Source organism: Choristoneura fumiferana, chromosome 10, assembly GCF_025370935.1.
Source record: "Choristoneura fumiferana chromosome 10, NRCan_CFum_1, whole genome shotgun sequence".
NCBI classification, from domain to species: Eukaryota; Metazoa; Arthropoda; class Insecta; order Lepidoptera; family Tortricidae; genus Choristoneura; species Choristoneura fumiferana.
In genome coordinates this window covers 21,048,528-21,057,870 of record NC_133481.1, presented here as the reverse complement: position 1 = coordinate 21,057,870, position 9,343 = coordinate 21,048,528, and the positions used below count along the sequence as shown (strand labels likewise).

Here is a 9,343-nt window from a genome sequence, read left to right as displayed (position 1 = left end):
ACCGACTTCAGACTGGTAGAAAAATATTTTCTTGGTTTTTGTAGTCGGTTCAATTTTTCGTTTTTGCTTTACATTATTAACTAAATGAAGAACTAAGCTACTATCTAAATATTAAACAAGTAACGAATAAAATGATTAAAAACGTTAATCTAAATATTATTTCTCCGAAAACGTTTCGTATTATAATCGTCTATACGAATGAATAATATACAGTCACATTACAGTATCTACCTAATCGTAATTTATTTGTAAGATGTGTTTACTTATTGAGAATGTGTTGCATCAAATTACTATAAGATTCCAACCAGCTGCCAAGTCTCGGGTGCAGTACCTAAACTTCTGCCCTGACATTATTGATAGTACTGTTATAACTACTGAAGCCACAGTTCAGACAAGTATCGTAATTTTTCGCATTACCTTGGGATAGCGACTTACCTGCATTTATTTCTTGTACCTTGTATCATTTGACGGAGCAAGCCGCGGGCACGAGCCAGAGCTGCAAACGGCGCAGGCGCATCAGGGAATAAACAAAAGAACGCAAACACTGTATAATCATTATTTTTAATTCATTGCAAAGTTCATCATTAACTAACAAAATAAAAGAAATACAGTTCGTGTAAAAGTCATGTTGATTGTTTACTATCAATAAGGAAGTGTGTAAATAAGCTTTCAGGTCGAGGTGACAATTGGGACTGTCCGTTTCATTTTTACATTAATTTATTAGTTTAAACAATTTATAATATAATAAATTAATTATGACAACAATGTCCACAGAACAAAATAAATACGAAACGAACTAATCCTCAACAAGAGAAGTACAATTTAAATAGCGAAACGTTTATTTTTCGCATGTAAACCATGTTCCTCAAGATAGGACCTCCCGGTAGCCCGGCAAGGTGCTCGCGGCGGAGGGGGGTGCGGGGTGTCACTGATGCGGGGGTTCACACTGATAGCATTTCCAGCGGCATCTATACGTACAGTCAGCCAAATAAGTGGTCTATCAATTTTTAAACAACTGTATTTCGCTGAAGTAATTTTTTTAAATTGCCAACGATAATCATCTTTAGGGTGGTAGACCACATATTTGGCTGATGGTACAAGTAGTCGCACCAATTGGGGGCTCTACGCTCGACCACATAATATTTCAGAATATCTATATACTTAAATAATTTATAAAGGATAATTCTAATCATTACCTAGATATGTATTTACAAAATAAGGAATTCACCATGTAACGCTATGTTATTTTCCAATGCCGCGGGAGGCGCGCGAGAGAACGCGTCGGCGTCCCTAATGCTGGCCATACACCGTCCTTCCTATCGTCCAATCGGCATGACGCTGCAGGCATAATCCAATCTGCAGTTCGTCCATATACACCACACACGATCGGTTTGAACTGTCCAATTGGCAGCGACGTTCAGTTGAAACCATGACGTCACCAGTGACAGACGACGATGTGTTAGCTGTTTTGGGCATTTTAATCGTGATAAAAAAAGATCGAGCAGAGTGGTGCATGAAAAGATGGTGAAAGAGTGGTGGTTAGTGAAAAGAATTCAGTTTACTCATTTACTTCGCGGTACGACGCGTCTACCACCGACAAAAAACTGACAATCGGCATGATCAAGCCAAAATAATTGAAATTTGATTGTGCCGTCAAGTATAACTGTCATGCCAATTCATGCCCACACACGGTCAGTCAGCGTCATGCCGATTGGACGATAGGAAGGATGGTGTATGGCCAGCATAACTCGCAGCCGTCAGCCGCGCCCGAGGGGGGCCCGCCGGCGGGAGGGGCGGCGGCGATCGAATAAAACTCCAATCGATAATCTCTATCATCTTTTATTGTAACATATAGATAGTTTTCTACACATCCACCGTACATGAGCGCGCGCGCCTGTGATATGTCGCGGGGGGGGCGCGCGCGCCGCGGGGCTACTCGCTCCTCTAAACATAAATAGAATCCACATCATACGATAGACTTACGGCTACGGCGCCGCGCCCGCTAATATGCGTATGTACAGCGCGGGGCGGCGTATTTACAGCGGGGGCCGCGGGGCGCGGGGCGCGGGGGCGCGGGCGCGGGGGCGACGGGGGCGCGGCGCGTCAGTCGCCGGGGCCGGGCGGCGCGCCAGCAGCGCCAGCGGCAGCAGCGCGGCCCCCCCAGCCCCGCGGGCGCCCCCGGCCGCTTGTCCCAGGCGGGCGCGCCGAGCGCGTCGGCCTCGTGGCGCGTGCGCTTGACCTTCTGCCGGCGGTTGCAGAACCAGACGCGGACGACTTCCTTCTCCATGGCGAGCGCGTCGGCCAGCGCGCTGATCTCCTCGCTGGTGGGCTTGGGGTTGTGCAGGAAGGCCTTCTCGAGCGCCACGCGGACGCCCGACTCGATGCTGGTGCGCTTCTTGCGGCGGCGGCCGACGGCCTCGGCCAGCGCGGCGCCCCCCGCCCCCGCGCCGCCCCCGCCGCCGCCCGCCAGCGACGAGTCCGCGTCCTCGAGCCACTTCTGCAGCAGCGGCTTCAGCTTGCACATGTTCTTGAAGCTCAGGTTGAGCGCCTCGAAGCGCGAGATGGTCGTCTGCGAGAAGTCGTTCCCGTACAGCTTGCCCATCGCGAGACCCACGTCGCCCTGCGTGAAACCTGCAAGCACAGAGCGCGTCAGAGGGGGCCGTCGGGCGGAAGGGGGGCGCGGGAGGGGCGCGGCGCTCACCCAGCTTGATGCGGCGCTGCTTGAAGGTCTTGGCGAAGTGCTCGAGCTCCTCGAGGTCGGCGGTGTCGTCGGCGGCGGGCTCGAGCGCGCGCGGCTTGTGCGCGTGGTGCGCGTGCGCGTGCGCGTGCAGCGGCGTGTGCGCGTGCGCGTGCGCGTGAGGCGGGCTGCGCGCGCGGCCCGGGCCCGGCGTGTGCGGCGTCAGGAACGCGCCGCGCCGGGCGGCGTGCGCCGCGGGCTCGGCGACCGACCCTCTGTAATCACGATATCGCTCACGTTACTACTATTACACATGAATCTACAGAATCTGTATTCCACTGCCTGCACTATTATCTATTCTATGGTTCCACTGCATCCGATGCGACTGACCGGCCAAAAGTTGGCAATAATAACTACTTCGAGCCCGGCCAAATCTGTTCTTAAACACCGCTTCACCTTGAAAAGAATGTCAAAGCTTTTCGTAGTTTTTGTCATTGCCTAATGGCAGAACCGGAGTTTCAACTGGTTTGCTTACAAGCTGGTCAATTTAGACTTATCCGAACCGAGCGGTTTAAGGTGGTCAGTACTTGGTAAGGATATGAATACACTCTGGAAAGTAGAAACCAAAGAGATTCAGTTTTGTAAAAAAAGAACAGCGCCTATACTTTGGCAGTATTGAACGCAACCACCAAAATCTTATTTGTTTGCTCGACCATACGAGGAGCCTCCCTAGGAGACTATCAACACCACTAGCCTGGTCGTTAGAAATATATATCTCTCCGTAACTGTGATGTCGTCTTGGCTCGAAGCAGATCGTTAATGTGCGGCAAAAAGAGAGTTGTAGAGAGGACTGGTCTGTGAGGCATCCCGACAATAACCGTCATGACCTCAGACGAGCAGCCATGCATGAAAGACTAATCGAATAGATCGATGCCTCAAGAAATCTGTGAGTCAAAAATACAGACTTTCAGAAATGCCAAACGAGGGAAGCTCACTGAGGAGGCTAGCTTGACAAACTGTGTCGAATGCCTCGAAAATGGCTAGAGTGATGTGGATATTAGTTACCAGAATGTAGATCGATGGTACGGTCTTGAAGCGCGGCGTGCACGGTGTGCGCCGCATGCGAGGCGTGCGTGGGATGCGTTGCGTGCGTTGCGTGCGTTGCGTGCGTTGCGTGCGTGGCGGCGGCGCGCGCCTGCAGCTGCTGCAGCTGCTGCTGCGCCGCCGCTTGGGCCACGGCCTGCTGCACCTGTAACGTCACCACATGCGTGTTTCTAATAAGTCACTCCATCATACATACAACGTTTAACTTTATACTAGTTCACTATCGCATATCGTTTTCAGACTATTTTAGCAACTACTATTTCTACTAGACCAAAATGACGGTTAGATTATTTTCAGCTTCAGTAAAAAAGCGTTCAGGAATAAATACGTCTGGTGTAAATTAAGAACAGGAAAATATGCGAATGGAAATTTTGGTTGCCAAAATGTTGTCTCGGGTATGAAACACTGCTAATCCTTTATTAGCAACACATAACAGTTTCAACCCTACCAGCTGAAGTTAGGATAAATTTTAATAAACTGATCTCTCTCTCTCTTGAAGTCGCAACATGATGATAGAGTATCATGTTAGTATTGGGATGGTGTTGTCACATTCATATCTGGTGTGTGTGTGTGTGTGTGTTACCTGCGTGTGCAGCAGCAGCGAGTGCGCGCCGTGCTGCGTCAGCAGGAGATGCTGCAGCTGCGCCAGCGCAGAGCCCGCGCCGCCGCCGCCACCGCCCTGCATGACGCAACCACTGTTAGCAACGAGTAGCTCGCACATACAACCAACGAGAAACAAAACTATACGGGGTGACGAACATGCTTACAATTTGATATAAGGTTGTTAAAAGGTTTCGGAGACGATCAGGCATTTTGAGCGTTTACAACGCTTGCTTATGTTTGAGCGTTTATTGTCAGTGGTCAAAATGTTTGACTTACGAGTAGGCATAAATCTACGTCAAGCCCATTGCCAGTGAACCGTCTCCGGATTCTTTAAAATAAAGTAATTGTTTCTTAATCGAATCAGTAGTGCAGTGCGGATACTAGAGATACAGAGGCATCTCCCAGCCGATCGTCACTGAGTTTATCGGTCAAAAGAGTCATGCCGCATTGAGTGACGTACCTAGTCGCTACCAAATGCACTTTTGTAGCTACATTCTTATACAAGCAAGAACTGCACGTGCGGCATGATGGAGTAATACATCCAAACGAGTTCTTTTTTCTTTTCCTCGCACGGTGTAGATGGAAGAGACAGTGTAGACGTAATTTTTCTCATAACGCACACACACGGTAGATAAGTATGTTTACTTTTGTTCGCTGAAGAAAACCATGATCCCTGCGGGGATTAGAATAAGGACACACCACTGGTCTTCTGACAGCGCATGTTTAGTAAGAGAGCTCAGCTTTTCACTGTCGGTCTACTGTGTGTTTCCTCTGTTGCTGTGTAGTGTTGGCTGTGGAAGGGGAGGTACTCACGAAGACAGGCGACGGCTGCGGCGCGTGCAGCGGCACTGGCAGCGTGTGGTGGGTGGGGTGGGGGTGAGGGTGGGGGTGGGGGTGCGGGTGGGGGTGCGGGGTGCGCGGGCAGCGGCAGCGGCGCGGACGGCGCGCGCGGGGGACGGCGCGCGCTCGTCGCCGCTCGCCTCGCCCTCGCCCTCGCCGCTCGCTGACCCGTCTGGAACACCACACACGACAATGCTCACTAATACTGACTCACAACCAAGTTAACACAGTACAATAATAAGACACCACCAATCTCAGGCCACCAATCGACTGATCTGTGTACATACACTTGAAACAACGACCCAATCGATTTTAGTGCTCTGTTACTTAAATTGTTATATTTCAGATTAAAATTTTATGTATTCTATATGTTTTTTTTACACAAAATAATTATATATATAAATAAGAATAAAAATCCCATAAACATTAACGGGCTGTTCAGTAATCCTTTCCCAACCACCATACATCATCATCATCAGCCGGAAGACGAATACTGTTGAATAGGCGTCCCCCTTAATCTTAATCAGCTTAAATAATCCGGATTAAACTTATTCATTCAGTACCTAGAGTACTTGAGGGCACTTCAAATTCACTAGGCACCACGAATTTCAAATATCCTATTCAATGACAATTTTCTACGGGCTGGTGACTGAAAAAAATTACGACGTTAAATGACATAAGTAATATCCAAATATACAATGTTGATCCGCCTCTGTGTCCATTTATAGAATAATATTTAGGGGAGGATCCCTAACATAAAAGACTACGATTTTAAGTTTCTTGTTTGAAGACGCAGTCAAAGTCAAAGTCAAAGTCAAAATATCCTTATTCAATTTAGGCTATAACAAGCACTTATGATGTCAAAAAAAAAACTACCACCGGTTCGGAAAAACCCATGCCGAAGAATCCGGCAAGAAACTCAACGAGGTATATATATATTTTTTTAAAAACAGATTTACAATATTATTAAATGATATGTATACATCACAAGTATTTAACACAACTTCATTTTTAACACAGTAGGTTCAGTTCAGGGAATTAGTGAGGCAGGACAGGATACAGAGAAAAAACTCCTTTTATAATGGGATGAGTTGATGCAAAACACGACATAAATCGGCCGTCAGCCGTGAGCGATGGTCGCCGGCGCACGCACGCCGCCGGAAATTTAATGCAAATGCGGCGACTCCCGCAGCCACCCGTGACCCCGCGACCCCACGACCCCCGACTCCGCGACCCTGCAACCCCTTTTTTATGCGTTTAGGAAAATTGAAAAATTAACTTGTCTTAATTAACGCGCGAACGCCTACTTCGAATTAACTTATGGAAGACAATCGAAGATGACATTACAAAAAACCGGCCAAGAGCGTGTCGGACACGCCCTAGATAGGGTTCCGTAGCCATTACAAAAAAAGACAAGTAATATTATGTGCGTTATAACACAATTAAAAAATTTACTACAGTCTTAAAATCTTTTACCAGAAAAAGAGCGTATCTTCACGGCACTTACGTCCTTTTGTTGAGAAGCGCAGTTTTTCGGCAATAACTCAAAAAACGTATATCCGATCATGTGAAACCAATTTTGTTGAAAGTTATTATTAAGCGTTACCTTTCCATAGTTTTTTGGATATTTTTGGACAAACGGTTTACAAGATAGAGGACACAATATTTGCTACTTTGGGAGCGATTATTTCCGGAAATCTTCACTTAATCAAAAAGTTTTTAGAAACCTTACTATCTTTTCAAAAGAGCTGTTGAACTATGTGCACACGTTGATGCAAAGTTATTTTTTTTTTACAATTTCTGTTACGTGTATGGAGTACAATCCAGGTCATTTAAACACATGAAAATTACATACTGATTAGAGTTTTTCTAACATTAGGTATGCAAAGTTTCATACTCGTACTAATCGGTACTCGAGAGTTCAGTCTTGATCCAGAAGCAAATGACAGGTTGTACCTATATAATCTGTTAACCTGTCCTCTCCAGAGGCACAAATTTGTGCCCAAATTCCTTTGATCCTTATCCTGGGAGATGACAGATTAATAAACAAAAACGTAACCTAAGTTGCGGCAGGACACTTAGCTCGATACAAGGACAAAAGGTGGACATACTCACAACTAAATGGAAGGGCCCCAATGGAAAAGAAGAGTTGGCAGATCCTATAAAAGATGGACAGATGACATAGTGGAGTCAGCCGGACAGGACTGGCTGAAAAAAGCGGAGATAGGGGGACTTGGAACAAGCTGGAGGAGGCCTACACTCAGAGAGGGTCCAAATCTACGGAAACTAGTACTAAGACACAAATAAATAAACTAAGGAATTACTAACAATACTAACAACTTGCTAATTATAAAGAAATAAGTATAGAAACTCCTGTAAGTATTTGGAAAATAAAAGGCTTTATTATTATTATTAACGTAAGTTAATACTTAATAATACCTACTTAATTCGTACGAAAGGCCCAAGTACTGCAGGGGCTACGTTTTTAATTTACAATCATTCGTACATACAAAAGAAATGACTTGGGTAAAAGCTTTGGGGACGCTCTATTGATGCGGCTGACACGTACCACCGCTCTGAAGAATCGTTACAATAATAAAGAGCGATTACAAGGAGCTCCACAATAAGAAAGCGAAAGGGTTGCGCGGCCGCGGCGCCACGCGTGCTGCGCGCGCGCTGCCGGGAGATAAATCGCTGTTTAACCTGCGTCCGCCATTGTGGCGGAACGTGGAACGACTAGTATTCTACAATAGTTTTTTTACAGGTAGGTAATAAATGCAATCAAATATTGAAGGATTTCAATTTTAATACTATGAGTGTCATTTCATTCAGCGTTGGCATGAATTAGATTAAGTATTATTTGCCATGCATTTTTTTCAGTATATTTGCATACCTGCTGTAATAAATATGTAATGTATATGCTGTGTTGCTGCTGTGTGTGCTGTGCTGCAGTGTATTTGCATACCCTAAGTTTGAGACTCTGTTGTTTTTTTTGCTTTGTTCGTAATAGTTAAAAAATTTACACTGGAAGCGAAACCGCAGATATAAGCTAACTTATAGACTAACGATGGAAGTATGGCAGTGTACGTCGTGGTACATACCGTGGCTGGGCGGCGGGGAGGGCGACTTGATGAGTTCGCCCGATTCCTCTGCAACAAGAAAACAAACAATTAGAGAATCCTTCAGATGCGGAATGTTCTTATGAATATTCGGTGTCGCGAAGCCGCACGACGGCGAGCCGCGCCCGCGCCCGCGCCCGCGACGCCTCGCATTAAGCCGATTAAGTGTCAATTTGTAGTTGAAATTGCTTTCAGATAAAGCAGCGGCGGGCGCGGGCGCGGGCGGCGGCGCGGGATTACCGCTGGACACGGCTTAGCGCTAATCGCGAAGCTGTACGACGCGCGCGGCCGCTAACCGGATCGTTACCATTCTAATTCCATATCCGACTTGATACCAAACGCCGGACTCAATATTTGGGTATCGCCTTACAATCTAATTAGAGAGACTAGCGGTTTAATACTTAACGAATAACACAACAGAACGCGATTTGCATGTTCGAATAAATAAGTAGGGTCTGTCCGTAGAGGTGCTACGGCAGGGCTGACGGTATCTCAGGAGATAAATCTATTTCAGATTCATATCAACTATATAAGTATTCCATAACGTTTCATGTATTTTTCGCGTCTTTCACGTGGCACATTTTGACCGAGCAGTGTATGGAAACATTTATCAACCATATTATAAAAATATCTGAAAATGATTCACATGGGAAGAAAATCAAGTCCGGAGAAAATCATCAACCACCTTCCGAATTGAACACATTGTTGAAATTCGCTCCTCAGCTGGTTGTAGTTCATGAATGCAGATAATAATAATGCAACTTTGTGTACGTGTGTGGCAGAGCTTACGCTTTTTATCTGGCTGCAGCACGACGCAGCGCGTGGGAGCGGTACCTGCGCGCGCGCACCTGACGCGGCGCGGGCGCGGGGTCCTCGCAAGGGGTAGGTACCCGCACAACGAGATGCATTTGTCTCGTCGGATGCAGATATTTTTTACATTTATGACTATCCATTTTTTGCGTCGGCGATCAAGAACCCATTTCGGCAGTAACCGAATGTG

General features: G+C 46.5%; 1 pseudogene; it reads right to left on the bottom strand.

Moving 5' to 3' along the window:
- Positions 1-2,002: 2,002 nt before the first annotated feature.
- Positions 2,003-9,323, bottom strand: LOC141431788 (uncharacterized; annotated as a pseudogene).
- Between the last annotated feature and the right edge of the window lie 20 nt (positions 9,324-9,343).